Source organism: Canis lupus, chromosome 24 (genome assembly GCF_048164855.1).
Source record: "Canis lupus baileyi chromosome 24, mCanLup2.hap1, whole genome shotgun sequence".
In the NCBI taxonomy this organism is placed as follows: Eukaryota; Metazoa; Chordata; class Mammalia; order Carnivora; family Canidae; genus Canis; species Canis lupus.
The window spans coordinates 22,375,736-22,401,810 of NC_132861.1; the positions used below are offsets into that span (position 1 = coordinate 22,375,736).

Consider the following 26,075-nt stretch of genomic DNA (forward strand, 5'->3'; position numbering starts at 1 on the left):
TTATATTTATTTGAATTCTTTTTCTTTCTTTCTTTTTTTTTTTTTTTTTTGCCAAGTTGGGGATAATGTAATTATCACCAACAGACTTTAAAATAGATGTTTTTGAGATGCCTGGTTAGCTCAGTTGTTGAGCACCTGCCTTCAGCTCAAAGCATGATCCCAGGGTCCTGGGATGGAGTCCCGCATCGGGCTCCCCGCAGGGAGCCTGCTTCTCCCTCTGCCTATGTCTCTGCTTCTCTCTCTGTGTGTCTCTCATGAATAAATAAATAAAATTAAAAATAAATAAATATAATAGATGTTTTTGTTGGTGTTAGTAATGGTGGACTTCTATGGAAAAATACTCTGGATATAAAACAGAACTGATTGGTGATTGACAGTACCTTTGATTTTCCCTCAAGTAATTATAATATATTTTAAGGTATACGTTTTTAACTGTAAATATGTGTAAAAGAAGGTACATGGATGTGGCTCTGTAGAAATCTAAAGAATGAGAATTTAGATATGGGCTACCAGAACTATAGAGTGTTAAGTAAAATAAACGAAATGTTAAAATGGCGTAGTTCAAGGTTCTAAAGCCAAATAAAATGCAAAGGAGGAAAAGGATTCTAAGTACAATACAGATTGAGAACACACACACATATACACACACACTACAGCAATAGTAGGGATGAAATATAGAACTCTTTGAGAGCCAACAGTTGTTGGATTTACTATTTAGGTTGTAGGCTGTTAGTGAAACATGCATTAATAAAAGACAGAAGATGGAATCATGAATTCCCAGATATTCTTTAAAAGAGTGACTGATGCTATTATTTAGCTAACTTTAAGCTCCTGATCAAAGAAATTTTTTAACAGGATTATTTATTTCCAGTTTTTTTTGCATGCTTTCAAGACCACAGATACCATATCTAGCTTCTTAAATATACACTTCTTGCTGCATTTGTTATGACAGTTGCTGCAAATTAAAGACAAGACAGGATGCCACTTAGGATTCCAGGTCTTGGGATCCAACCATAGTCGGCATTGAAGCAGTATTCAAGGCATAATAGCCACATAAAGTGGCCCATATGTAAGAATGACATCCTCAGACAAGTCAGTTCATAACGGTTTGAGTGGTGGGAACCATTTATCCTGGCAATCAAGAATGAGATGAATTGGGATGCCTGGTTGGCTCAGCGGTTAAACGTCTGACTTTGGCTCAGGGCGTGATCCTGGAGTCCCGGGATGGAGTCCCACATCAGGCTCCCTGCATGCAGTCTGCTTCTCCCTCTGCCTGTGTCTCTGCCTCTCTCTGTGTGTGTGTCTCTCATTAATAAATAAAATAAAATCTTAAAAAAAAAAAAAAGAATGAGATGAATCCTTGTGACTAAGGCCATTGCCTATCCCTGGAGGATAACATCAGCTTTGAGAGAGCCCAGTCACCACAGGGCATTCAGATACCCAGCCTATCCTATAAAAAGGTCTCCTTTTGGGAACTAATGATCATTGGGGACCAATTAGGGAGATCCAGGCGACTGTATTAAGTCCAGAGGAAATGGAGAGATGGGAAAGGGCAATTTTTGCCTAAATTGCCAGATTGAAAGGCAGCAGAAACTTCAGACAGAGCTGATCCCAGGTGGTTGCTACACTGATTGAGCTGCAGATGAGCTGTCAGCATTAACCTTTGACACCACATGCTTATCCTCTCTGTGACCTCTTGATTATAGCAAACTACCCCACTAATCGGTAACCAGGCTCTGGTCTGCCTGACCATGCTTAATCCAGATCAATAGCCCTGGGACTATGTAGTTTTTAGTTAGCACTAGGTGGATGATCCAAACACATCTTTTAAAAAAGGCTTCAAAGGGTCCCAAATCTTCACATTTACACTAGATGGAAAGTCCACCTGATTCTCCAATCCAATTTTTTCTACCACAATTTCTTGGAATCTAGTTCCTAGCGCAAAGTGGCACATAATATTTGCTCAATAAATATTAATTGAGTGGCTGATCTGCATTAGTGAATAGCAATCACTATCATTAAATAGCTACTCATCCCTCCTTCCGGCCTTTAGTCATTTATTCATTTGAAACATTTATTAAATATCAATTATGTATCAGAACTATGTTAGGCACTAGAGAAACCAAGATGATGCAATTGCTATACTCCAGGAGCTCACAGTCTACTGAAGGTCCTGTAGACATCATGTAGTCAGCATTCCTGTTATTCACATAAAAGAGGTATAAAAATTATGTAAGTTATTATCATACTTCAGTCTTCCAGACATACTGCTCCAGGTCAGTCTCCTTAAAAGAACTGCTATAATCATTTTATTCTTTGAATATCATAGAGTCGATCAGACCTAACATAGCCAATGATATAATAACAAAGGGCGGGACACACGGGTGGCTCAGCATTTGAGCACCTGCGTTCGGCCCAGGGCATGATCCTGGAGTCCCAAGGTCAAGTCCTGTGTCAGGCTTGCTGCATGGAGTCGGCTTCTCCCTCTGCCTGTGTCTCTGCCTCTCTCTCTCTCTATGTCTCTCATGAATAAATACATAAAATCTTAAAAAAAAAAAAAAAGAAACAAAGGGCATTGTTGGGAAGAGAAAGCTCAGTGGATATAAGTTTACTAGTCAGTGTTATAGGGAGCATTTTCAAAAGCAGTGACCAACATGAAGAATAGGGAAAACAGCCAAGAAACAGAAGGTAGAGCAGCTACTAGAAGGATCCAACCAAATTCTGCCAATGATATCTGTCTTGTATAAGGCTATTCTCATCCTTTAATTTTCTTCTGAATATAAAGTTACAGCATATATTAATTTTAGAAACTTTGAATAGTATGAAAACGTAAAAAGATAGGGTGCCTGGGTGGCTCAGTTGGTTAAGTGTCTGCCTTCGGCTTAGGTCATGATCCTAAGGTCCTGATCCCTGCTCAGCTGGGGAGTATGCTTCTCCCTTTTCCTCAGTGCCTTCCCCTGTTCTTTCTCTCTCACTTACTCTCTCTCTCAAACAAACAAACAAACAAACAAACAAATAAATAAAATCTTAAAAAAAAAACATAAAAAGATAACTAATTACCACATCCTACCACCTAGGAGCAAATTCAGCAAATATTTAAGATATATTCAGGGATCCCTGGGTGGCGCAGCGGTTTAGCGCCTGCCTTTGGCCCAGGGCGCGATCCTGGAGACCCGGGATCGAATCTCACGTTGGGCTCCCGTTGCATGGAGCCTGCTTCTCCCTCTGCCTATGTCTCTGCCTCTCTCTCTGTGTAACTATTGTAAATAAATAAAAATTGAAAAATATATATATATTCAGTGTTTTTCTGTTTCTTATATTTTTTACATAATCTAGATATACTGCACATACTATTTTGTAACTTGCTTTAAAAATCAAGCTTTCTGATGCCTGGGTGGCTCCATTGGTTAAGCATCTGTCTTCGGCTCAGATCATGATCCCAGGGTCCTGAGAGAGGCAGAGAAACAGGCAGAGGGAGAAGCAGGCTCCATGCAGGGAGCCGGACGCGGGACTTGATCCCGGGTATCCAGATCAGGCCCTGGGCTGAAGGCGGCGCTAAACTGCTGAACAACCCAGGCTGACCTCATCTAAATATCTTCTAAATCAGACAGGGGTGACACTCAAGATATGATTCATCCTGAGGCAAATTCCTCTCCAGTTGTGAACCTGTGAAATCAAACATATTGTATGCTTCCAAATTACAATTATAAACCAGGAATAGGATAAACATTAACATTCCAAAAGGGAGAAACAGGAAAGAAAAGGTTTGAGTAAGTCTGAACTCCAGCAGGGTAATTGTTACACTTTAAGGTTTGCAAATAATTTTTGACTCAATGTTCTGCCCTTTAGGCCCTTTGGGGTAGAGATCCTGCCTTCCAGACACATTGGAGTGAGGATTCCACCTTTGCCAGGTGGGGTTTGGGCCCCCAAAGGTCTGGATGACCCTGCCCCCATGGGTTTGCTGGACACAGCTTATGTTGTGGCTGTCATGAGCTGGCATCACATGCCAGTGGCTCTCCTGATAGGAATTGCACGGTGGTGACTCTACTGGTCTAGGGTAATGGAAGTAGTATTACCCTCATGGTTCTGCTGGGCACTGCCCTAGTTGGGATTCTCTGTGGTGGCCCCACCCCCATTGTGGCTCTCTGCCTGGACCTTGAGGCTCTTGGAGGCATCTTTAGAAATCTAAGAGGAGGAAGCTATGCCCCCACAGCTTTGCTTCACCAGGGCCCACGAGAGCCCAGCCTGGAGTGGCAGAGGAATGGGGGAAGCAGAGCCTATGATGTAAGACAGCACTGGGTAGTAGTGACCTCTCCTTTGAAATTGTTCTGCCCCCTTGCACCCTGGGCCTGTACAGGAGGGCAGCTCTGACTATCTCTATGCCTTTGGAGTCATTCTAACATTGTCTTGGACAATTGGTCTTCTATTCACAGAATAACAGAAGATAATAGAAAGATAACAGATACTGGGTGACAGGCACTGAGCAGGGCACTTGATGGGATGAGCACTGGGTGTTAAGTTATATGTTGGCAAACCGGACTCCAATAAAAAAAAATATACATTAAAAAAAAAAAAAAAGAAAGAGAACAGATAACAGAGGTAACAGATAATATGAATATTAGGCTTTTGATCCTGATTCCTACACAGGGCCTTTGAAACCCTTGTAAATTACTAAGTGATAAAAACACCCGGAGCATCTTTTGTTCTAAATAAGTGACTCTGGGTGGGCTCCTGTATGCGAGTTGGTCACCAGAAGCACTAAGCCATGATGAGAAGCTTGGAACTTTTAGCCCTACTCCCGTCTTCCAGAAAGGAGAGCTGGGAATGGAGTTAATAATAATTGATGGTGCCTACCATTAAAGAACGGGGATTCAACTGAATAAATGTGAAGATCTAATCGGCTTTATTAAGTGATTCATGAACCAGGGTAGAATCCCTTCTAGCAAGTAGAGGGGAGCACTAAGAAGTTTAACAAAACAAGAAGGTTTTTATAGGAAGAAGGGTGGGGCAAGAAAGTTAATAGAAGAAAAGAAAGGATTGTTCCAGGCAAGGTCATTTTTCCTTAGGGGTAAGGGCCGGAGGTCTTATGCAGATTACCTTCTCTTTCTTTGGGGAAGGGGAATTGGATAAAGAGGGCCTGTATAAAGAGGGCCCATGTGACAGATTACCTCATTGGTGCTTGTCAGAAAAATTCCTGACAAATCAGTTAAGATGTACATTTCTGGGAAAGATTGAAACTGCAGTTAGGTTAGGTATTAAGCTCTGGTTTGGTGACTTGGCCTAAGTCATGCCATTTGGGGCCTTTGATTTTTTTAACACAATATAAAGAGGCCTCCATAAAATTCTAATAGTAGGGGCTTCTGAGAGCTTCCAGTTGGGAAGTAAGTACATACTGGGAGGGTGACACACCCCAACACCACAGGGACAGAAGCTTTTACACTCAGGACTCCCATATTTCACCCAATGCATCTATCTCTTCATCTGGCTGTTCACCTGTATCATACCCTTTAGTAAACTGGTAAATGGTCAATAAGTGTTTCCACTAGATGTTCTGTCCAATTAATTGAACCTGAAAAGGGGATTGTGGGAACCTCAGATTGATAGCCAGTTGGTGACAATGGGGACTTGTGACTGGCATCTGAAGTGAGGTGGGAGGAGTCTTGTGGGGATGTGTCTTTAATCTGTGAGTCTTCAATTTCCAGGTAGATAATTTCAGAATTGAGTTAAATTGTAGGACATCCAGCTAGTGTCTGGAGAACTTCTTGGTGAGGGAAATCCCCCATACACTTGGTGTCAGAAGGGTTGTGATTGTGGTAGTAGTGTAAGAGTAAGGCACACACACAGTAGGGAAGAGTGTTTTCCTATATGGCTTGTGTTTAGATGGCTGACTAATATCCCCATTGTGTTGAAGAAGCTAGCTAGCTCGTAGCTTCTGTTGAGATAGCTGATCCATATTAATCTCCTTATCAAATTTGGCCAGACTATGTGTTTTCTCCTGAACAGGCTTTTCCTCATTTTTTTCAAAATAAATGGGCTGATGATTTTCCAAATCTTTAAGTTCTGCTTTGCTTTTAATTCATAATTCCATCTTTAAGTCATTTCTCTTTTGCATTTTAATATGAAGCAGTCAAGAGGAATCAGGCCATTCCTTCTGTATTTTGTTTATATATTTCCTTAGCCAAATATCCAATTTTATAATTTGCAAGTTCTACTTTTCAGGAAACACATGAACATAATTCAGCCAAGTCCTTTGCCACTTAAAACAAGGATGGACTTTGCTGCACTATCTAGTATGCTCCTCATTTCCATCTGTGATCTCATCAGAATGGCTTTCCTTGTCCATATTTCTACTAACATTTTGTTATGTAGGTATTCTCTTAGAAGATTGTGGCTTTCTCTATAGTTCTCTTCCTTTCTTTCTTTTTCCTCAAGATTTTATTTATTTATTCATGAGAGAGAGAGAGAGAGAGAGGAGAGAAGAGAGCTAGAGACACAGGCAGAGGGAGAAGCAGGCCCCATGCAGGAAGCTCGATGTGGTACTTGATCATGGGACTCTCGGGATCATGCCCTGAGCCAAAGTCAGACACTCAAATGCTGAGCCACCCAGGCGTCCCAGTTCTCTTTCCTTCTGGGCTCTTACCAGAATCACTTTTAATGGTCTGTTCATGACAATGTAGGCTTTTTTTTCCCTCATGTACCTCAAAATTCTTCCAACTTCTACCCATCACTCAGTTCCAAAGCTGCTTTCACATTTTTATGTTTTTTCAGCATTCCACTCTTGTTGCCAATTTCTGTCTTAGTCTGTTTGGGCTGCCGTAATAAAATATCACAGAGTGAATGGCTCATAAGCAACATAAATTACTTTCTCATACTTCTGGAGGCTGGGAAGTCCAAAATCACAGTGCTGATAGATATAATGCTTGGTGAGAATCCGCTTCTTCATTGATAGCTGTTTCTTGCTATAATCTCACATGGGAGATCAGGTATGGAAGCTTTCTTAGGCCTCTTTTATAAGGGCACTAATTCCTAATCATCTCCCAAGTCCACCTGCTAATACCATCACACTGCATATTAGGTTTTCAACATGTGAATTTTAGAGGGACATCAACATTCAGTCTATAGCATCGGCCAGATAAATTATTTCCAGATAAATAGAAAATTCTGCTCTTATTTAACATTTGGGAAATTTGAGTCATGGAAATAGGTGGTTTCAACCTTTTTTAATGTACCTATATTTTCTCATTGCTGCTTTAGCTTCTAAATTCCAGACCTTGCTTTTGGTAAACTATCACCATGAAATTGATAAAAATGACTTCAGATGTTGTCTGCAAAAATAAAGAAGTAAATTCTATTCCTTCTATCCTTAGGCTTTATTTTCTCTTTCTAAGGGAATATATATTTGTCATTGAGCTGTTTATTCCCAGGGCTTTTAGACTCAAAGTACATTGTCATGGCTATAGCTGCAGTAAAACTGCTTCTTTATATGCTTTTCTGCTTAGATCAGGGAAAATTTGTTGGATTAAATTAGCCACAGGAGGGCTCCACTGCAGTTTCTGGGGGAAAAAAAATTTGCAGTTGTATCTTCCTGGCACATAATTGTGTCTTTGCAGTTTTGAATGGGTCAGACCTATTTATAAAGGTGAAAAAGCCAGAACATGTAGCTGAGAACCTTTAGGTGTTCATTTAAAAATCTCAGGGAAACTTCTGGAAAACGAAACTATATTTCTGTAGAAAATGGCATAAAAATGAGACTTTAAGTGATAAGCTCTAATTTATTTATTTTATTTTTATCTTGGGCATTTAAAATTCACAGCAACAATTCATATTCAGGATATGCAATTTATAGTTGTCTAATGCATGAAAAATACACTTGCAGTTATGTATTATCCACTATTTTTCTTCCTGTTAACCCAAAGACTTTTTTTTTTTTAATTTTTTTATTTATTTATGATAGTCACAGAGAGAGAGAGGCAGACACATAGGCAGAGGGAGAAGCAGGCTCCATGCACCGGGAGCCCGACGTGGGATTCGATCCCGGGTCTCCAGGATCGCGCCCTGGGCCAAAGGCAGGCGCCAAACCGCTGCGCCACCCAGGGATCCCCCAAAGACTTTTATTATAGTCCAGTCTGACAGGCCAGATGCTGCATGTCTTCATTTTCATCTATAGCAGTGCTTACTAGCCTGTGTCTACAGGATGTTGATAGCTCTTACAAGAAGAGTATGAGGACTTCCAGGTGAAACAAAATTGAATGCAATTCCTTACTGCAGAACTTCCCAGCACCTGTGAATCACCTAGAGAGGCATTTCTTCTTTAGGGACTAAAAGGAAAGGGAAAAAAAAAGCCTGAAAAGAGAACCCCAAATCCAAGACCATACCTAGAGAAGTGGTGAAAAACATGGGAATATAAATTATTGCAAAAGCATCAGGCATAGATGCTTCCTGTACCTCATTCACAGGAAAAGACATAGCAACCCCTCCACCAGTTACAATATAGGGCCAGACCCAGTAACAATTCCAAGGTTTGAAGGTTTTTTTTTAAAAGATTTTATTTATTTATTAGAGCAAGCAAGAGAGCACAAGCAGGGGGAGCAGCAGAGGATGAGGGAGAAACAGACTCCCCACTGAGCACAGAGCCTGACTTGGGGTGGATATCAGGACCCTGAGATCATGACTCAAGCAGAAGGCAGAAACTTAACTGACTCAGCCACCCAGGTGCCCACCCACACTGAGTTCTGAAGTTCTAACTCATTCTTATGCAGCTGTTAAGGGCCACACTTACAATTTCATTTCTTTCTTTTTAGTTCAGAAAAAAAGTGTAGCTAGGGAGTCTCGTAAAAGCAAAATCTCAGTGATGTATCTGACTATGTTTGAGGATTAAAGTACATGAGTATAGACATTAGGTCTAGGGGGAGAAATGGTCATGTAGGAGAGATGAAGGAGCAGTGCAAAGAATGTATTTTGAAGAAAAATCGCTAGATATCCTCACAAGGATATCATTCTATAAATCACTGAATATAACAATAGATAATATACACTTAAAAAATAAAAAGATATATTTATGGCTAAGTGGCAGTTTATATCATACTTCTGAAGAATGCACTGAAAATTGTAATTGTCTTACTCTAAGCAGATAAGCAGATTTTTCTTAGTTTTGATGGATGTATCCTCTAGGTCACTCCATTCTTTTAGTCCCTAGTATGATTATATTCATCATTCTTTCCCTTTTCTCACATGTCTCCCTTTATTCACACTCTCACCCTTTAAACATACTAAGATTACACCAAAGTAGCTGGCCTACTGAAGACTTTTGATTGACATTTTTATTTATTGGGGTTATGGAAAAGGGAGATAATGAGGATGAGCTGCACTGATACCTGAACACAGAACTATGCAAATAGAAACCTTCTTCATATGCTTGAAGTGGCTCAAGCTACTTCAACTGAGTGGCTCAGTTGATTGAGCATCCAACTCATGGTTTCAGCTCAGGTCATGATCTCAGTGTTGTAGGATTGAGCCCAGAGTCAGGCTCTGTGCTCAGTGGGGAGTCTGCTTGGGTTTCTCTCTCTCCCTCTCTTCTTGCCCCCTCCCCCTCTCCCCACACATTCTCTCTCTCTCTCTTTCTCTCTCTCAAAAAAAAAAAAAAAAAAAAAAAAAGAGAAATAAAGAAACCTTCCTTACATAGGAGTTGTCAGATCAAATCCTGCTACCATAATAAAGGTAAAATAAACACAGGCTTGTGCTCAAGACAAACTTGTGTGGTTAGCACTAGGGAAGGGGGGAAGAGCAAAGAGGGGACAAGTAGCAGCCAGATATGCTCTTCTGTTAGAGTTTCTTCTTAAAGGCTACTCAGATTTGGAGGTAATTGAGTCCACTGGTCCATCTTACACTTCTGTCATCTTCCAGTACCCCTCCTGAGATCGTCCTGTCACAATGGGATGCCATCTTAGCCCATACTTTGACCACCTTTTACCTTTCCTAACTTTGTTCCCTCATCTATGTTATTTCCCACATCCATCTCCCATTTTGGAAAGTTCTTCCCAATGTTCTTTTTTTTTTTTTTTAAATTTATTTATTTATTCATGAGAGAGAGAGAGAGAGAGAGGCAGAGACACAGGCAGAGGGAGAAGCAGGCTCCATGCAGGGAGCCCGATGTGGGACTCAATCCCGGGTCTCCAGGATTGGGCCTAAGGTGGCACCAAACCACTGAGCCACCAGGGTTGCCCCTTCCCAATGTTCTAAAGTAGACAATGTTGGTTTGAATCCCTGATCCTTTACTTCCCAGCTATGTGAACTTGGAAACATTTACTTGGTATCACTAGGCTTTGGTTTTCTCATATGTAATTGCAGACAATAATAGTACCTATTTTGTAAGGTTGTTGTAAGTTTTAAGTAGTAATATGCATATAAAACACCATATTGAGCTATTATTATTATAATAGTACCTTCAAGTTTCAAATTCACATTCCACTTCCTCATAAAGTCTTCTGAGAAATCCATGTTGGAATCCATGTTGGAAAAGATAGTTTCTGGGATGCCTGGGTGGCTCAGTGGTTGAGCATCTGCCTTCAGCTCAGGGCTTGATCCTGGGGTCCTAGGATCAAGTCTCTCATTGTGCTCCCCATAGGGAGCCTGCTTCTCCCTCTGCCTATGTCTCTGCTTTTCTCTGTGTGTCTCTAATGAACAAATAAATAAAATCTTTAAAAAAAATAGAAGGAAAAGGTAGTTTCCTTTGCTAATTTCCAGTAGCATTTACTGTTCTCATGACCATAGGGTCATAGAATTTATGACCTTATGGTATAATTATTTGTGTACATATTCTCTCATCTGAACTAGACAGAAAATTTCTGAATGGCAGGGAATGTGTCTTATGCAGTGTCTTTAGCACAGTGCTCTATAAATAGCAGACATCCCATAATATAATTAAATCAAAAAGCCAAATGGATACTTTAATGAATTGGTTGAGTGAATCATGATTTAGGTTGTCTAAAACAAGTTTTGCAGCCTTTCATCCATCATTTGCATAGAAGGCATAAAAGTATTGGAGGAGTAAAAAGGATTTTTGGAGAATTCAGGCCCTGGGGACACAGAGGCAACCAAATAAGTGGGTGCTCAGGTGTGGTAGTGGGGGTCCAGAAAATAGAGAGAAGGCCTGCTTTTCCATGGCAGGCCTTAGCCAAGATGCCAGACTTTAACTTTTAATGAAGACTGAAAATTTAACTTCCTGTACCAGTCTGGACATATTCTTACTGAATTTAAAATAATTTTTAGGGCAGCCTGGGTGGCTCAGTGGTTTAGTGCCGCCTTCAGCCCAGGGTGTGATCCTGGAGACCCGGAATCGAGTCCCATGTCAGGCTCCCTGCATGGATCCTGCTTCTCCCTCTGCTTGTGTCTCTGCTTCTCTCTCTGTCTCAGTGTCTCTCAAGAATAAATAAATAATATCTTTAAAATAATAATTTTTAATGACTTGACAGTACTGGAAGACTTTTTTTTTAAATTTTATTTTATTTATTTATGATAGTCACACACAGAGAGAGAGAGGCAGAGACACAGGCAGAGGGAGAAGCAGGCTCCATGCACTGGGAGCCCGACGTGGGACTCGATCCCGGGTCTCCAGGATCGCACCCTGGGCCAAAGGCAGGCGCCAAACTGCTGCGCCACCCAGGGATCCCTTGAAGACTTTTTGTAATTTGAGAGTGACTATAAGGATTTTTATCCAAATGTAAGGGGAAGAGCTTTCCCCAAAGAGTGCATATGAATGGTCAAGTGGGAAAACAGAGTTGTTTTCTGGTTTCATTCCAGGAGTCCCAATGTTAATATAATGATTTCAAGGGGTGGACTTCGTGTCAAACTTGCTTTGTAGAATAGCAACTAGAGGTAGAAGTGTTTGCAGAGAAGGGAATAAAAGCCATCGGAGGGAAGCAGAGGTCATGAAAAGATGACCTGCTCCCTGCAGAAAGAGAAAGAAATGCTGCTGCATGGCCATCAACTGAATTCTATTCAATAGCCTTGATTGCTGTAGAGGATGTGGGATGCTTACATAGATCTTCGTCTTTTACTTCTCTCTCTCCACCCCACACCAAGGGCTAGATCTTTCACATCTTCCCCTGCAGCCTCCACCCTGAGACACAGCTCAGCTTTTGCTTCTTGGGCCTGGCAGCACAAGCTAGGAGAAAGCACTCTATTATCATACTCTTAGGAAAGTTCTGATGCTCCCAAATCTTGACTAGGTTTTTTTTTTTAATGTTTCTATTGGGATGTCATTGTTAGTTGTCATCGTGTTCTTTGAAAACACAAACATCTATTTTGTGGGAAGTCATCACGTAGTGTCTGTCACAGAATGAATTGCTATTAAAATCAGCTTATTTACAGGTCTAGCTGGCAAGCCCTTGAGAGTTTATCATTTATATTAGCTGCACCTGAAATCCACTTGAGACCAGCGCTCACAAATCATCACATGTGAAATTGTAAACTCTCACTTAAGTGTTTATTGGGATGGGCTTGGGGAGGAAAAGATGCATTTTGGGGGCTGGCAAAGGTAGGAACTAGGTAAACTTATTTTCTTTTAATGCCTAGAGATTTGAGTTATAATGCAGAAACAAGGTTTGATTTTAGCATCATACTAACCAGTGGTTTAATGGCCAAAAGTAAAAACTAAGTTGAGGATATATGTTTGTCATCACTCCAACTTCCTTTTAATTTGTGCCTTATTATTGTCTCCCTAGTCTCTCTCTGCCTCCTATTGTTTCCCACTTTAGAGCCTTAATAGAGTTTGTAATTTCTGGGTGAGGGCCCATTCCAGATTTTTCTGTCCTTTGCTGGTAACTTACAGATGCCAAAAGAGCAGCTAGGAAATAGCTCAGGCTGTTAACGTTAATGGCCAAATGCATGACATTTGGGGCTTGAGAGAACTGTTTTTCTTTTTTTAATTTTTTTTATTTATTTATTTATGATAGTCACACAGAGAGAGAGAGAGAGAGACAGAGACAGAGACAGAGACAGAGACAGAGACATAGGCAGAGGGAGAAGCAGGCTCCATGCACTGGGAGCCTGACATGGGATTCGATCCCAGGTCTCCAGGATCGTGCCCTGAGCCAAAAGCAGGCGCTAAACCACTGTGCCACCCAGGGATCCCCAGAGAACTGTTTTTAAATTGCAATGGGAAAAAATAAATTTTAGATGATAATATTGTGGCATGGGTCTCAGCCTGAGCCAGCACCTAAGGAATTTCTTCTCACTGGGGATTTGACTGGGGAGAGTGGTATCTGTGGTGAGGGAAAGAAAGGAATGCCAAGAACAGCTTGATATTCACAAAGCAGTAGCATCTCAGAGCACACATTCTACAGACAGAAGGCCTAGGGTCAGGTCCCAGTTCTAGTACTTAGGGGCTGGCGACAATCTAGAACAAGGTGCTCCATCTCCTATACTTCATTTGCAAAATGGGGATGTTAGTAATAAGTGCCTCTCAGGGGTATTTTGAGTTAAGCTATGTAAACTACTTCAAGCAGTACACTACACATATGTGCTTTGTAAGTGCTGGCTAATAATATTATTATGTTTCTTCAGCCCTTTTTGGGAGACTCCTTTCTGAGTCAGGTGAGGAGAGGGGCTGCAGGAGGGACTCTATGAGACCCAGGGACATTGGCAGCACTGTGTTTATTCCCAGTTCAAAAAGTGTACCCTAGAGAGGGAAAAGGGACTCTCTGCCTATTACCTTGAGGAACATAACATGATTTTTAGTGCAGGGACAGCCCTAGGCTTTAGAACCTCCAGGGTTTCCTTTCTTTGAGAACATCGGGAGACAGTACAGCTTTCATGGAGGGACCAGCACTGATGCTGTTGGTAAGGCAACCAGTGCTGGTGAGGGAAGCAAAAATGGAAGAACTTGGGAGACCTGTTTATGCACATAGAAACTATGCCCTAGTGCTTTCAGAGATCCTTAAGGGAACTTCCCGGTGGCTAAAGTCCTGGATTATAAAGATAGAGATACAAAGCAGTTTAATCTGAGTGATAACTTGGTATGATCCATCAGTATGCAAAAGCTGGCAAAGTCTTAGGAAACTCCCAATTACACAAATCAAAGAGATCTCACGAAATCTACCAACTCTCAGCAAGAGACTATGGAGACTTCTTTTCTTGCTATTGTACAAGGAAAAAGTGATTGAAAAGTGTCTCTATTTTTAAAGATTTATTTATTTGAGAGAGAGAAAGAGAGAGAGCAAGCACGAGCATGATCAGGGGGAAGGGGAAAAGGGAAAGGGAGAGAGAGAATCTCAAGCAGACTCCCTGCTGACTGGGGAGCCCTACATCGGGCTTGATCTCATGACCTATGAGATCATGACCTGAGCTGAAATCAAGAATCAGATGCTTGACTGAGCCTCTCAGGTGCCCCTCTTTTTCAGTGGTTCATTTGAAGTGTCATATGAAAATAGCATTTTTTTTTTTCTATCAAATCTGGTCTCTTGCTATCTTATCTTTACCTGCTTCCCAGGCCACATGGTTGTTCCCTCACTGTCTAGGTTTTAGACATATCTATGGGAACCGGAAACCTGGTTAAGAAGGTATTTACTTAGTGCCTTTACTCAGGGTTTAGGGTTCTAGTGCCTTTACTCAGGGTTTAGGATTCTTTCTTGTGGATGCTGCCTCAAATCTACCATCCTTGCCCTCCATATTTAATATGACCCAATTAATAATAAAATCATTGAAAATGCTGACGCAAATATTGTTAGCAAAGCCAAGATAACATTGGAGTAATGATAGATGCCTTTGTGCTTGCTGATGATGTAATTTACTTCAACAGGTGTCATTGCAATTATGGTAAACATGAAGCTGGTGTAAGCATGAACCTGGGTGTGCTTCTGTCACATGATCCTGTTGAATGAATCACCTGGCTGTTGGTGCTTGAGGATTGATCTCACCTCTGTTGTCCTAGTCAGGGAAGCTCTGTGATCAGTATCTTTTAGAGTTTGGCACTTAATTATTCTCTCAACAATTGCTTCATATATTTTAGTGTTGTCTTTCCAGATAGATGATCATTTCTTGGAGGTGATGGCCCTTTTATTTTTATTTTTTTTTAATTTTTATTTATTTATGATAATCACACACACAGAGAGAGAGAGAGAGGCAGAGACATAGGCAGAGGGAGAAGCAGGCTCCATGTACTGGGAGCCCGACGTGGGATTCGATCCTGGGTCTCCAGGATCGCGCCCTGGGCCAAAGGCAGGCGCCAAACTGCTGCGCCACCCAGGGATCCCTGATGGCCCTTTTACATTTCATGGTTATTTCTGCAGTATTTAGCAGAGTCTAGAACATAGTAAAGGCTTAATAAATATTGCTTCTGTAAAAAAAAAAAATTCAGAGAAGAAAAAAGAGTGCAACAAAACAAACATTTTTTCCTTTCAGTTTATGTAGCATTTATATTCTTCTTACTCATATGTTAGTTCCCTTACCTCTCTACACCTTCCATTGGTATGTGGCTGATATGGACTATTTACACACTAGGGAAGACAATGCAGCCTGGCAATAACACTCAAACAAGGAGTGAGGATTTATAGGAAAGTTGATTGTAAGAAACAAATCTCTTCATTGTTAAACTCGGATCTATTGTGAGTCAGCAGTGATGGTGAAGATACACAGAAAGCAATGGCAGTCCACTGGTCTGAATAACATCACACTAATGCATAAAATGAACATGTGGTAGAACAGAATGCAGAAATGAGAAACAAGCCTTTACAGATGGATTCTTATTAATTTATACAATAAGTATATCTCATCTGGTCCCCATTTTGTAGGAGCAAACTTTTGCTAACCATGCAAATATTAGACATTTACTTGCATAATTTCCCTTGTGTATTTTTTACATACATTACATTTTGAAAATGCAATTGAGAATTGGATTTTTGCTCACAATTGCTCTTTTTACTGCTTTGACACAGAAATTATTGTTAATAGACTTCTCTATGAGGATTATGCCTTTCTTTCCAAATGTTGAACACAATGCTAAATTAAATGAGCAGGCAATGCAATTCCTTAAACACAAAAGCTATTCAGCCGTCCTCCTCCTCAACTTCTGTTCAAGAGCTCCTTCTCAGTCCTTTTCCTTCTTTTTCCTTTGCACTTTTACCACTTCTGGGCTGGAGGTCTAGGCCTTAAGGGCAGAAATATCTCTTATCTCAACTCCCATCTAGGGATGTGTATTGGTTTGTTGGGGCTGCCACAACAAAATACCACAGACCAAGTGGGTAAAACAACAGAAATTTATTTTCTCATAGTTCTGCAGGCTGGAAGTTCAAGATCAGGTGCCCACAGGGTTAATTTCTCCTGAGGCCTCCCTCCTTGGCTTGTACTTGGCTGCCTTCTCACTATATACTCACATGGTTGTCCTTCTGCCTGAGTTTTCTGTGTCCTGATCTTCTCTTAAGGACACTAGTTAATCGGATTAGGGTCCACCATAATGACCTCATGTTAACTTAATCACCTCTTCAAAGGCACTAACTCCTAATACAGTCACGTTCTAAGGTACAGGGCTTCAACATTTGAATTTCTCTGGGATACATTCAGCCTATAACATGGTGTTATTTGAATATGTCTAGCCTTATTCTGTTTAGAACAAAGATGCATAAGTTCCATGCATTATTTTTGAAATATTAGAGTTAGATGCCATCTTTCAAATTCATAGAAATAATTTCTTTCTCTTCTCTTAAATGATTAAATTAGTAGTTTTCAATGAAAGCAGAACCACTCCTGGTAGCATTTTAGAAATTTTGGGGAAGTATTTGGTTGTCATAAAGATTGAAGGGTGCTGCTATGTAAGGCATAGCATCTGATTATTGTTATAGCAGCTACATATCAAGCCATATTTAAAAAAATTACTACTTGCTTTCTTTTTGTTTGTTTATATTTTACAATTGTAAAATAAATTACAATTATATTTTATAATTTAGATTATAATTAGGGCATTATACTGGTTTTTTGAATTTGTAGGTAAGTTACCTATGAATTTTATATCAGAATCATAACGATGGCATCGCAAAATATTTGTTTTAAAAAAAGAGGTGTTGGGTTTGTTAGGCAACTCTTTGTACTAGATGTTAAATTTCTTAAGGGAAGAGATATTTCTTTCTCATTTTTCTTTCCCAAACTCTAAACCACCTATGGTTCATAGGAGATGTTCAATGTATAGCTGTTAACTAAGGAATGGTTTACTCAGATATTCTTTTATTTTTACCATTGATGGAAATGTTGAGAAAGGAGACATTTTAATGGCTGTGTATCACAATGAATGCTTTCACTAATTTGTGCATACCTTTGGGTAATTTATTATTCATTAATAAAGAAGAATAAAAAGCACACAAGATTGGTCATGAAGGTAGGAGGGGAGACAGACAATTTCACATCCTCGTGGCCAGAGGAAGAGAGGATTTTAGGAGGGAGGGCAGTATCATGATTTAATTCCTTGTTTTTGTAGTGATTAATTTATAGACTGGCAATTGCCTTGGTTTGTAATCAAATGAAGTTGATTCTGAATGTTTCCCTAAGTGGAATGTCCTGCAATCCCCATCCTTCGAATTCTCCAAAGTGATGAAAGATGATTAATTAGGAGTCAGGCTTAAGAACCTCCTGTCCCTCACTCTTCTATGTAAGACAATAAACATAAAATGAAAACACTGGTAATGACAACATCCCAGTTATGTTCCCTGGGAAGCTGACTCTGAGTTCAGCAGATAGTTCATCAGGGAGTACTTTCAAGTTTTACACCTTTAGATGAGAAGGAAAAGCGGCAGGACTCTGCCAAGGAAGAAGTTGAACCATAATGGCATCTTGATGAAGGTGACTCCATGGGGAGCACTGACACTGAAGCCTTTTAGAATTTTTCTAAATTTCAGGGGTAGTGTTGGACTTTTATATACCATCCAGACCAGTCACTGGGTGTAGGCTGCCTGGGAAGAGAGCATGACCTTGAGTGAGCTGGCTTTTGTTCAGCTGAGAATGATCTGCAGAGAGGGACTCAAATGAGAGCCCTAAGCCACCAGCACTCCCAGCAGCTGGCGGCACAGGGGCTGCAATCCGGAGGGGCATTAGGCAAGCTCCTCTCAGTTGTCTACTTCCCCTCAGATCTGCTTTCCTGAGATTCTGCTTAAAATCAGCAAGTGCATAAGAGATTCAAGCTCACGACGTTCAATGTTACAAGTAAAATGGGGTCATGGTATGTTAGTCTCTCTCTAGCTTATGAAATCTTCCTATCTTCTCTTTGAGGATTTATAGTCTTGTTTTCTTCTTCTTTCTTTTTGTTTTCTTGAAGACCAATATGAAAAATGAAGCAAATGTACCAAATTCTAAAAATGATCAACTTCATACTTCACCTAAAGCGGATAGGAGAACATTTTTTTCCTGTCCTAATAAAGATAACTTTTCTCCTTTATAGAATTGAGGTGACAAAGATTTCTGATTCAGCGTGGGAACTGTCAGAACAATAAGACAATTTTGCTTAAGCAGTTTCCTCTCATCTGCCTTTGAAATGAATTACCAAACTAAGCTACCAAAGCACACACTCAACTCTTTGTTCTCGTCATACTTTGTTTCCCATTTCAACTGGAAATTTTGTTTTCTCCCTGCTTTTTGTCGGATATTTCCGTGGGAAATTCTCAATGTCCTGAGGTGATCTCCCACATTCAAATGTATTTTCCTCAGCTGAAAGACTTAGGCTCCTTATTCAAACTAATTCTAACTCTCAGATAATTTAAAAGACTGGCATTTGTTTTCCTGACTAGAAGCTTTCTGCTTGGGGCCAAAAAATCTATTTTGATCTTAATACCAGCAGCTAAAAAATTTTTGATACAGTGGGGATAAAATAAGCAGGAAATTCAAAGTAATATTTCTCAGAGTTTCCTTTGGCATAAGAGGGTCTTGCATCATATATTCACACTAAGCATTTCCGCCTTTACAGATAACTTATGAATTCTCTTTTTTTCACTTCCCTTGATCTGTAGACCAGAATGTTCAGATTATGTTACATTAAAAATAATGCTAGAGAAGGCATGTCCCATTTGTGTCCTGCTCTAAGCAGTTTCTTGAACATTCAAGGTGTTAAACATAAATGTCTTCATTGGTTGGTTTTTCTCTTACTTATTCAAACCTTACATTTTGATTTTTCCATGTTGGTTCTTTTGACTTTGGAAGGCAGACAGCCTTAGGGATAGTAAGGTGACACAGAATAGGTCCTGGCCTGTCACCCAGCAGTTCCAGAGAGAGGAGGTGATGGTAGCTGCAGGGAGGTATTCTTCTGTTTGTTTCTCTGGCTCTTTAATTTGACATCATTTGTGAGATTCATCAGATTTTTGCGTATAGGTGTAGATCATCACTGTCTTTGCTGTGTTGAGGGTCAGCTTTAAATCTTCCTCTTACTCTTATTTCATCATCAAATCCTGTCAGTGTAATCTTGCAATATATTACTAACATCCTGTTCCCTCCTGCCTTCTCCTCAGACTCCACCCAGGCTCCAGCCAGCAGTCAGTCAAGGCAAAACTTGCCTGACTGCTGCAGTTTTAATGTTAAGAAGTATCCTTACTTCCACTCTGACTTCCCTCCAATTCTGTCTGTATGTGCAGCCAGCAGGACCCTAAAAAAAAGAAAAAAAAAGAAAGATTGTAGTGTTAGTCACGAACTTGAAACTTGAAACATTTCATAGGTTTCTGGTGCATATCTCAGTGAGGCTAATGCTCAAAACCTACACATAGTCTGCAGGGCCCTGCATGATTGGCTTCTGCCTGACGCTGCCCCTCTACCCTCTCCTGCCACATTCTCCAGCCCCATTATGTGCTTCCAGTTCCTCAAGAGTCAAGCACCTCCCTGTTCTCAAGTTTGACAGATGCTTTTTTTTTTTTTTTTTATAGTGTATGTTATTTTTCCTACTTGAAATAGTTTCCCATCCTCCCTTAATCTGGCCAATATCTACTCAGTCATTTCTCAGAACTGTTTTTCCTGATATACCTGGTTCCATTAAGTCTCCCTGTCATTTTCACAGGCAGTAACTGCCACATCTGATGTATTACAGTGTGAGTACTTCATGCTTCTCTTCCCACCACGCTGTGGGCATTATAGGGGCATGTCTGTTCTATGCACAGTGCCTCATACCTCATGGCAGCCCTCAGCTATTTTTGGAATGAACAGATGGTTAAAATGAAGTTTCAGGGACCATGACAAAGTTTACTAGAAAATGTATTCAGGGGGACTTTGCATTTACACTTTTTGATCTGAAGCTTTTCAACAGAAAATAGGTAAATTTGGTATCAGGATTTCTGAGTACCTTGCAGCTCAACCAGTCAATGGAGGCAACCATTTGCTTAATGAACTGCGTTGGCTAAAGCTCAACCTTTCATTTTAGAGAAATACAGCCCTTAAATTAGAAGCAGCATGCACACTAAGAGTTCCAGTTTGAAGCTTTGGAGCTGACTATATCCACATGAATCACATCCCCATGAATCACATCCATCCTAGCCCTCTATTTATGCTCTCCTTCTCCACTACTATAGCAGATACACAATATATAATTTATTAAGTGAATGTGCACAGAATAAAATGACAGGTAAGAAGTTGGCTAAACTCTGGATTGCTGATGACTTTTTAGGCCACAAGAGGGAGCTGTTTAAATTCTTGTTAAACCTAAACAATTGAAAGAAGAAATTTGGCAATCATGAAGATTGGCCAGATGGACACCTATTTATATGATATTGACTCTGGAATTCCACTTATTTTTAAGCTACAAAAATTTCAATTCTTTTTATCTGCAATGTAATTTGCATTTTAAATAGTGTTGTTAAAGGCAGAGAATTGTTTTTGCTTTAAAATCTAATTTTAAGTCTAATTTAACTAGTGTGAAAAAGAAGTATTCAACTAAGTGACAAAGGGACGAAAGTACTTTTTTTAAAGATTTATTTATTTATTTATGAGAGACACAGACAGAGAGAGAGGCAGAGACACAGGCAGAAGGAGAAGCAGGCTCCTTGCAGGAAGCCTGATGCAGGACTCTACCCGGATCCCAGGATCACGACCTGAGCCGAAGGCAGGTACCCAATCACTGAGCCATCCAGGCATCCTGGGATGAAAGTATCTTTCAAAATTAATATTATTTTCTAAATAATAAACGCCTTAGGAAGGAAATACATTTTTCTTTAAAAAAAATCACTGTTTCTTTCAGTAATTAGTCTAGAGAGTTTAAATGTGTAAACAACTATTCAAATCATCAGATTTTAAAAAGAAATGTACAAATTGTGACTTGAGAACTTATTTCGTAAGAACACAAAGTCTAATTATAGACATATTTACATATGATGGATTCATTTATACAGTAGCTACACCTGCCAACACTCCTGGTCACCCTGAGAGTGCAATTGAACCATCAAAAGGGACATGACCATTGGGCAAAATTAGCTTTTTCTTTGAGAAGCTAGTGAGAGGGCCCATAGGTATGTTGTTTGGTGTCAAATGACAATAGTGTTAACAGTACTAAACATTCATCGGGTGTCTATATGGGCTGCCAGGCACTGTACTAAGTCCTTAGCTCATTGATTCCTCACAACCCTGTGAGGTAGCCACTATTACTGTTTATATTTTAAAGACAAGAAGACTTGAGGCTTAGAGGGAAAGTGATGTAGAAGATCATAAAGCTATTGAGCAGGGGAGCCATAATCTGAATCTCCTTCCAGGGTTAGTTTCCCTAAGTGAATTCTACTCAATTGGCAAATTTGACTGTGGGTCAAATCATTGGTCCTCTGGGTAAAATACTTCTCTCCCTAGCATAGGTGAAACCTGTACATTGTTACCCTTATTTTGAACACCAGGATCCTGCCAAGATTTTCTTCTTCCCCTAAAATGTTTTGTCCTAACAGAGGAGAGGAAAGCTTTTATGGTTGTATAAAAGGCAGCTATATTTAGGACGATTGTCAGTAAATAGGAAATGTGATAAAGATGCTGGTTTTCTGCTGATTCACCCATGTGATGTCAAGCCATATGGAAACTGAAACTTACCTAAATAATCATGAAGAATACAGACTGTGTAATGCCAAAAGAGAAGCCATCGAAAGTTCTAAGCAGATGACTTAAAAAAAAAAATCCTGTGTTTTACTGTAGTTGCTAGAGTGTGTGTTTTAAGTAAATGTTCAAACATATCCTATTAGTAAAAATCTAAATATCATCTTCCTGGCTAAAGGTAGGGCTGTGGCACGTAAATTACCAGGGCATAGGAAGATCTGAAGCCTCTTTCTAATGATTGTTTATTGTCTGCCTGTATTTTCTCCATATCACTACCCACGACGCTGTTCCTAACTGGGCTCTTTAAACACTTAGAAAACATTGCTAATTTTTCTTATGAGAGAATTTATGAAAAAATGGAATTTCTGCATAGAAAAATAAATGACCCATTCTCATCCTTTAATTTTTTTGTAATGTCTCCTTAGGTCTCTATTTAAGTTTTTCTTATGAACCAGGCACAGAATTTTTAAGGACTGAAATTCGTAGTGCCTTAAAATCTCTATTGTCAATGTAGGCTCAAGCCTGCTTGCTTTTTAAATTCAGGGGTTGACCAAAGCCAGCACCAGGACCGAGTTTGGGACATAATTTAGACCTTAGAAACATGTATTAAATATGGTAGCAGATATGAAAAAGTTCTCTGGGATAGGCTGAGGCTCACATCTTAGGCATCTCTTCCCCACAGGGTTGTCAGTTTAATAAAGGGTGTTCAATTAAATTTGCAATTTGGATAAGCAATCAGTAATTTTTTAGTATAAATATGTCCCAAGTGCTACATAGAAAAATCTTTTATTTAAAATTATTACTTACCTGAAAGCCATATTTAACTGGATGTCATATTTTTATTTACTAAATCTAGCAGTTGTACTTTTCCTTTTCCTGCTTCACTGGTCAGTGAAGCTTAATGGTTCAGAGTATAGGCCCTGGTACCAGACTGCTGGGATGACTTGCCAAGCTGTGTGATCTTCAACAAATTATTTAGCTTCTGTGTGCTTCATTTTTCTCATCTGTAAAATGGGGATAAGAATAGAATCCTCCCATCTCAGAGTTCTGTCATCAAGACTAAATGAAATAATGCATTAAAATTCTTAATAAACAAATTATTATTACTTTTAGAGATGTTCTTTATTTCTAAAACTGGGGAAAATACTAACTCCTCAGTATTGTGGTAGTTATTATGAGAACTAAACTAGATAGATAGTATACTGAAAACACTTGGCACAGACCACGACTTCCTTTACCAAAATAAACTACTCTTATGAAGGTTTCTATATCATCAGAACTCTTTCATCTGTTTTAAAAGAATTGTAGATTATTGAATATATAGCATTTTGTCCTATAACTACTGAGGATGGGTCTTTGAAAAGTTCCCAGAAGGAAGGGGCAGGGATGTTTAGCAGATTGCTTTCTTCTTACCACCCTGATCACGTACACTTTTGGTTGAGTTTATAGATTTATTTAAAGCTTCTGAGGGATCCCTGGGTGGCGCAGCGGTTTGGCGCCTGCCTTTGGCCCAGGGCGCGATCCGGGAGACCTGGGATCGAATCCCACATCGGGCTCCCGGTGCATGGAGCCTGCTTCTCCCTCTGCCTGTGTCTCTGCCTCTCTCTCTCTCTCTCTCTCTCTCTCTCTGTGACTATCATAAATAAATAAATAAAATAAAATAAAAAAAGCTTCTGAGCCTGGGGAGAGTAAGTAACTTGGCTGTTTATCAAATTATAGGAACTACTCCTTGGGTATGTGGGGCTTGGGAGCTGATGAAATATGGAGGTAAGGAGCCTCTTGTCATCTGTAGCCATTTGAGTGCCCCCCACCGCTCTCTAGGAGGATGGAAGTTCTCTTATTCCCAGGTGATGTCACAGAAGGAATGAGGAGCTCCCTCACTGGGGCATGAGCCTGGCAGCAGGTTAAACAGCCCCCCAGAGGCACCTGCAGGAGTTAATGAATCTTCCCAAGAGCCTTGTTCATCCTGGAGAGAGATTTGAGTACCAGAGAGAATAGTTACTCATGTAGAGCCCCAGATATGTTACAGGGATTGTTGAATATAAATTCAAGGTCTAATAATTTTTATTGTCTATTAACAGCTGAGATATTGAAGGTTTGTGAACACTGAGATCTGGAGCTACTGAGAGCTATGTGTCTGCAATATTGATGAGGCTTTCATGCTGTCATCAGTTTTCTAACTTGGAAATCATTAAAAATAGGACAAAAAGAAATAGAACTTTTCTTTCCATCCTATTATTTACACTAAAGATTGCTCTGTGGGGCTATCAGAATAGAGTGCTACTATTCTATTTCGAGCAAAGGCTAGAGAAGAGAAAAGAAAGCTCAGAGCTTAGTCTTAGTGCTTAGCTTTCTCTAAAGAGGAACATAGGGATGAAGAGCAAGGCCAGATATGAAAGTCTTATCTGGTCCTTAGACATGTAAGAGTGCCGCAATGTTAGAACCAGAAGATATCAGAACTTGAGTGAGGCAGATCTCTACTAACTTAATACCATGTGTCAGTTTATAGGCAAGGAAACCCAAACCCGGGGAAGTCTGGAGACTTTCACAAGGTCCTGTAGCTGGTTAGCAGTAGAACTGGAGTTAGAGCATTGTTCCCTTCTCTCTCTGGCAGTTGTTGATGTTGTGACTGTTGTCATCTTCTGGAAATGCCAAGCTGATATTTGCTGAGCATTTTAAACCCTGCTTGAGAAGCGGAGTTGGAGGAAGGATGTAGCACTGTCTCAGGGCTGAATGTACCTTTAGGAAATAGGGAAATGGCTGGGGTTGTATTTCAAATGCCCAAATGTTTTAAGAGTCAGAATGGTTTTTATATACAGTTTGTCTCTTCTATGAAGTGTGCATGTGTGGTGGGCATGGTACGAAAGTTGGGACAGGGAGAGTTTCAATGGACACAATACAAGAAAACAAACTGATAGTTACCAGAGGGGAAGTGGTGGTGGTGTGGGGAGTGGAATCAAGAAGGCACTTGTGATGAGCACTGGGTATTGTATGGAAATGTTGAATCGCTATGTTGTACACCTGAAACTAATATTACACTGTATGTTAACTGGAATTTAAATAAAATCTTTTTATTTATGATAGTCACAGAGAGAGAGAGAGAGAGAGAGGCAGAGACACAGGCAGAGGGAGAAGCAGGCTCCATGCACCGGGAGCCCGATGTGGGATTCGATCCTGGGTCTCCAGGATCGCGCCCTGGGCCAAAGGCAGGCGCCAAACCGCCGCGCCACCCAGGGATCCCTGAATAAAATCTTTTTAAAAAGGAGCCTAAGATGTGATTCCTGCCTATACAGTCTTTATAAACTGCTTGAGGGAGGCAGAACAATCACATGTGGAACCATGAGAGGGTGATGACTCACTGTGGTATGGGCAACCAACTCTTAAGTGATGTTTTAGAAGCTAAAGTGTAGCCGTTTTTCTGATCCTCAGGTGAACCAACTTCCATGAGTCACTCCAGCGAGGAGAGCTATTTTGTCTCAGTAAGATCCACATGTGACTTATAAGGAGGCTAGGAATCTTGAATATATAGGACTCCTATTTAACAGAAGATGAAATACCAGTAGACTACACATTTTTTAAGTTTAAAGTTTTGTTCATAAAATGCTTTCATATGCTTATACCAGGAATATGCTTTAAAATAATTTCCTAGTGGCATTATAGTCACAAGTACCATCTTTTTTCTTTTTCAGTCTGTTTTCAGAGGTCTACTCTTTTCTCTCTTGTGTCTTCTAGAGCCAGATATTTGTTTGTAATAGGATTTTTTTAGTGTCACTTTAATGAAAGTGAACTATGCTGGATGCCATATGTGTTACAAAGATTAGAAAATCACACCTTTCTCTGATGGCACACAGTGCAGTGGGGGATGAGGAAAGCATCAGAGAGGAAGGAAGAAGGAGGGAATAAGACAGGTACGTAGATTCTTTTACCTCAGTTATAAACAATGCCATAAGAAAGTTCTCCAAACATGCTATTGAACTCAAGTTTAAATCCACTTTGGGGGCAACCTTGAGGAAAGAAAGAAAGGAATTAGGAAAGACTGCATGTCAAAG

The 26,075-nt window shown here is 40.1% G+C and overlaps 2 long non-coding RNA genes across 5 annotated transcripts in view; one reads left to right on the forward strand and one right to left on the reverse strand.

The window, feature by feature from the left end:
- Positions 1-16,239: 16,239 nt before the first annotated feature.
- On the reverse strand, positions 16,240-23,855 carry LOC140615880 (uncharacterized). Of its 3 annotated transcripts, none has more exons than XR_012016392.1 (3): positions 23,456-23,855; positions 22,834-23,030; positions 16,240-19,615 (listed from the first exon to the last, which is right to left on the reverse strand). It is a non-coding gene; the product is annotated as an uncharacterized lncRNA (long non-coding RNA). The 3 variants fall into 3 exon arrangements; XR_012016393.1 differs by having other exon boundaries at positions 23,440-23,855; XR_012016391.1 differs by lacking the exon at positions 23,456-23,855 and adding an exon at positions 23,134-23,433.
- Positions 23,856-23,889: 34 nt separating this feature from the next.
- The window catches only part of LOC140615879 (uncharacterized), a 48,980-nt gene continuing 46,794 nt past the window's right edge, over positions 23,890-26,075 (forward strand). The window contains exons 1-2 of one of the 2 annotated variants that reach the window (XR_012016390.1): positions 23,890-24,121; positions 25,759-25,934. This is a non-coding gene — a long non-coding RNA (uncharacterized lncRNA). The remainder of the gene's footprint in view (positions 24,122-25,758; positions 25,935-26,075) is intronic. The other variant, XR_012016389.1, reaches the window with a different exon arrangement.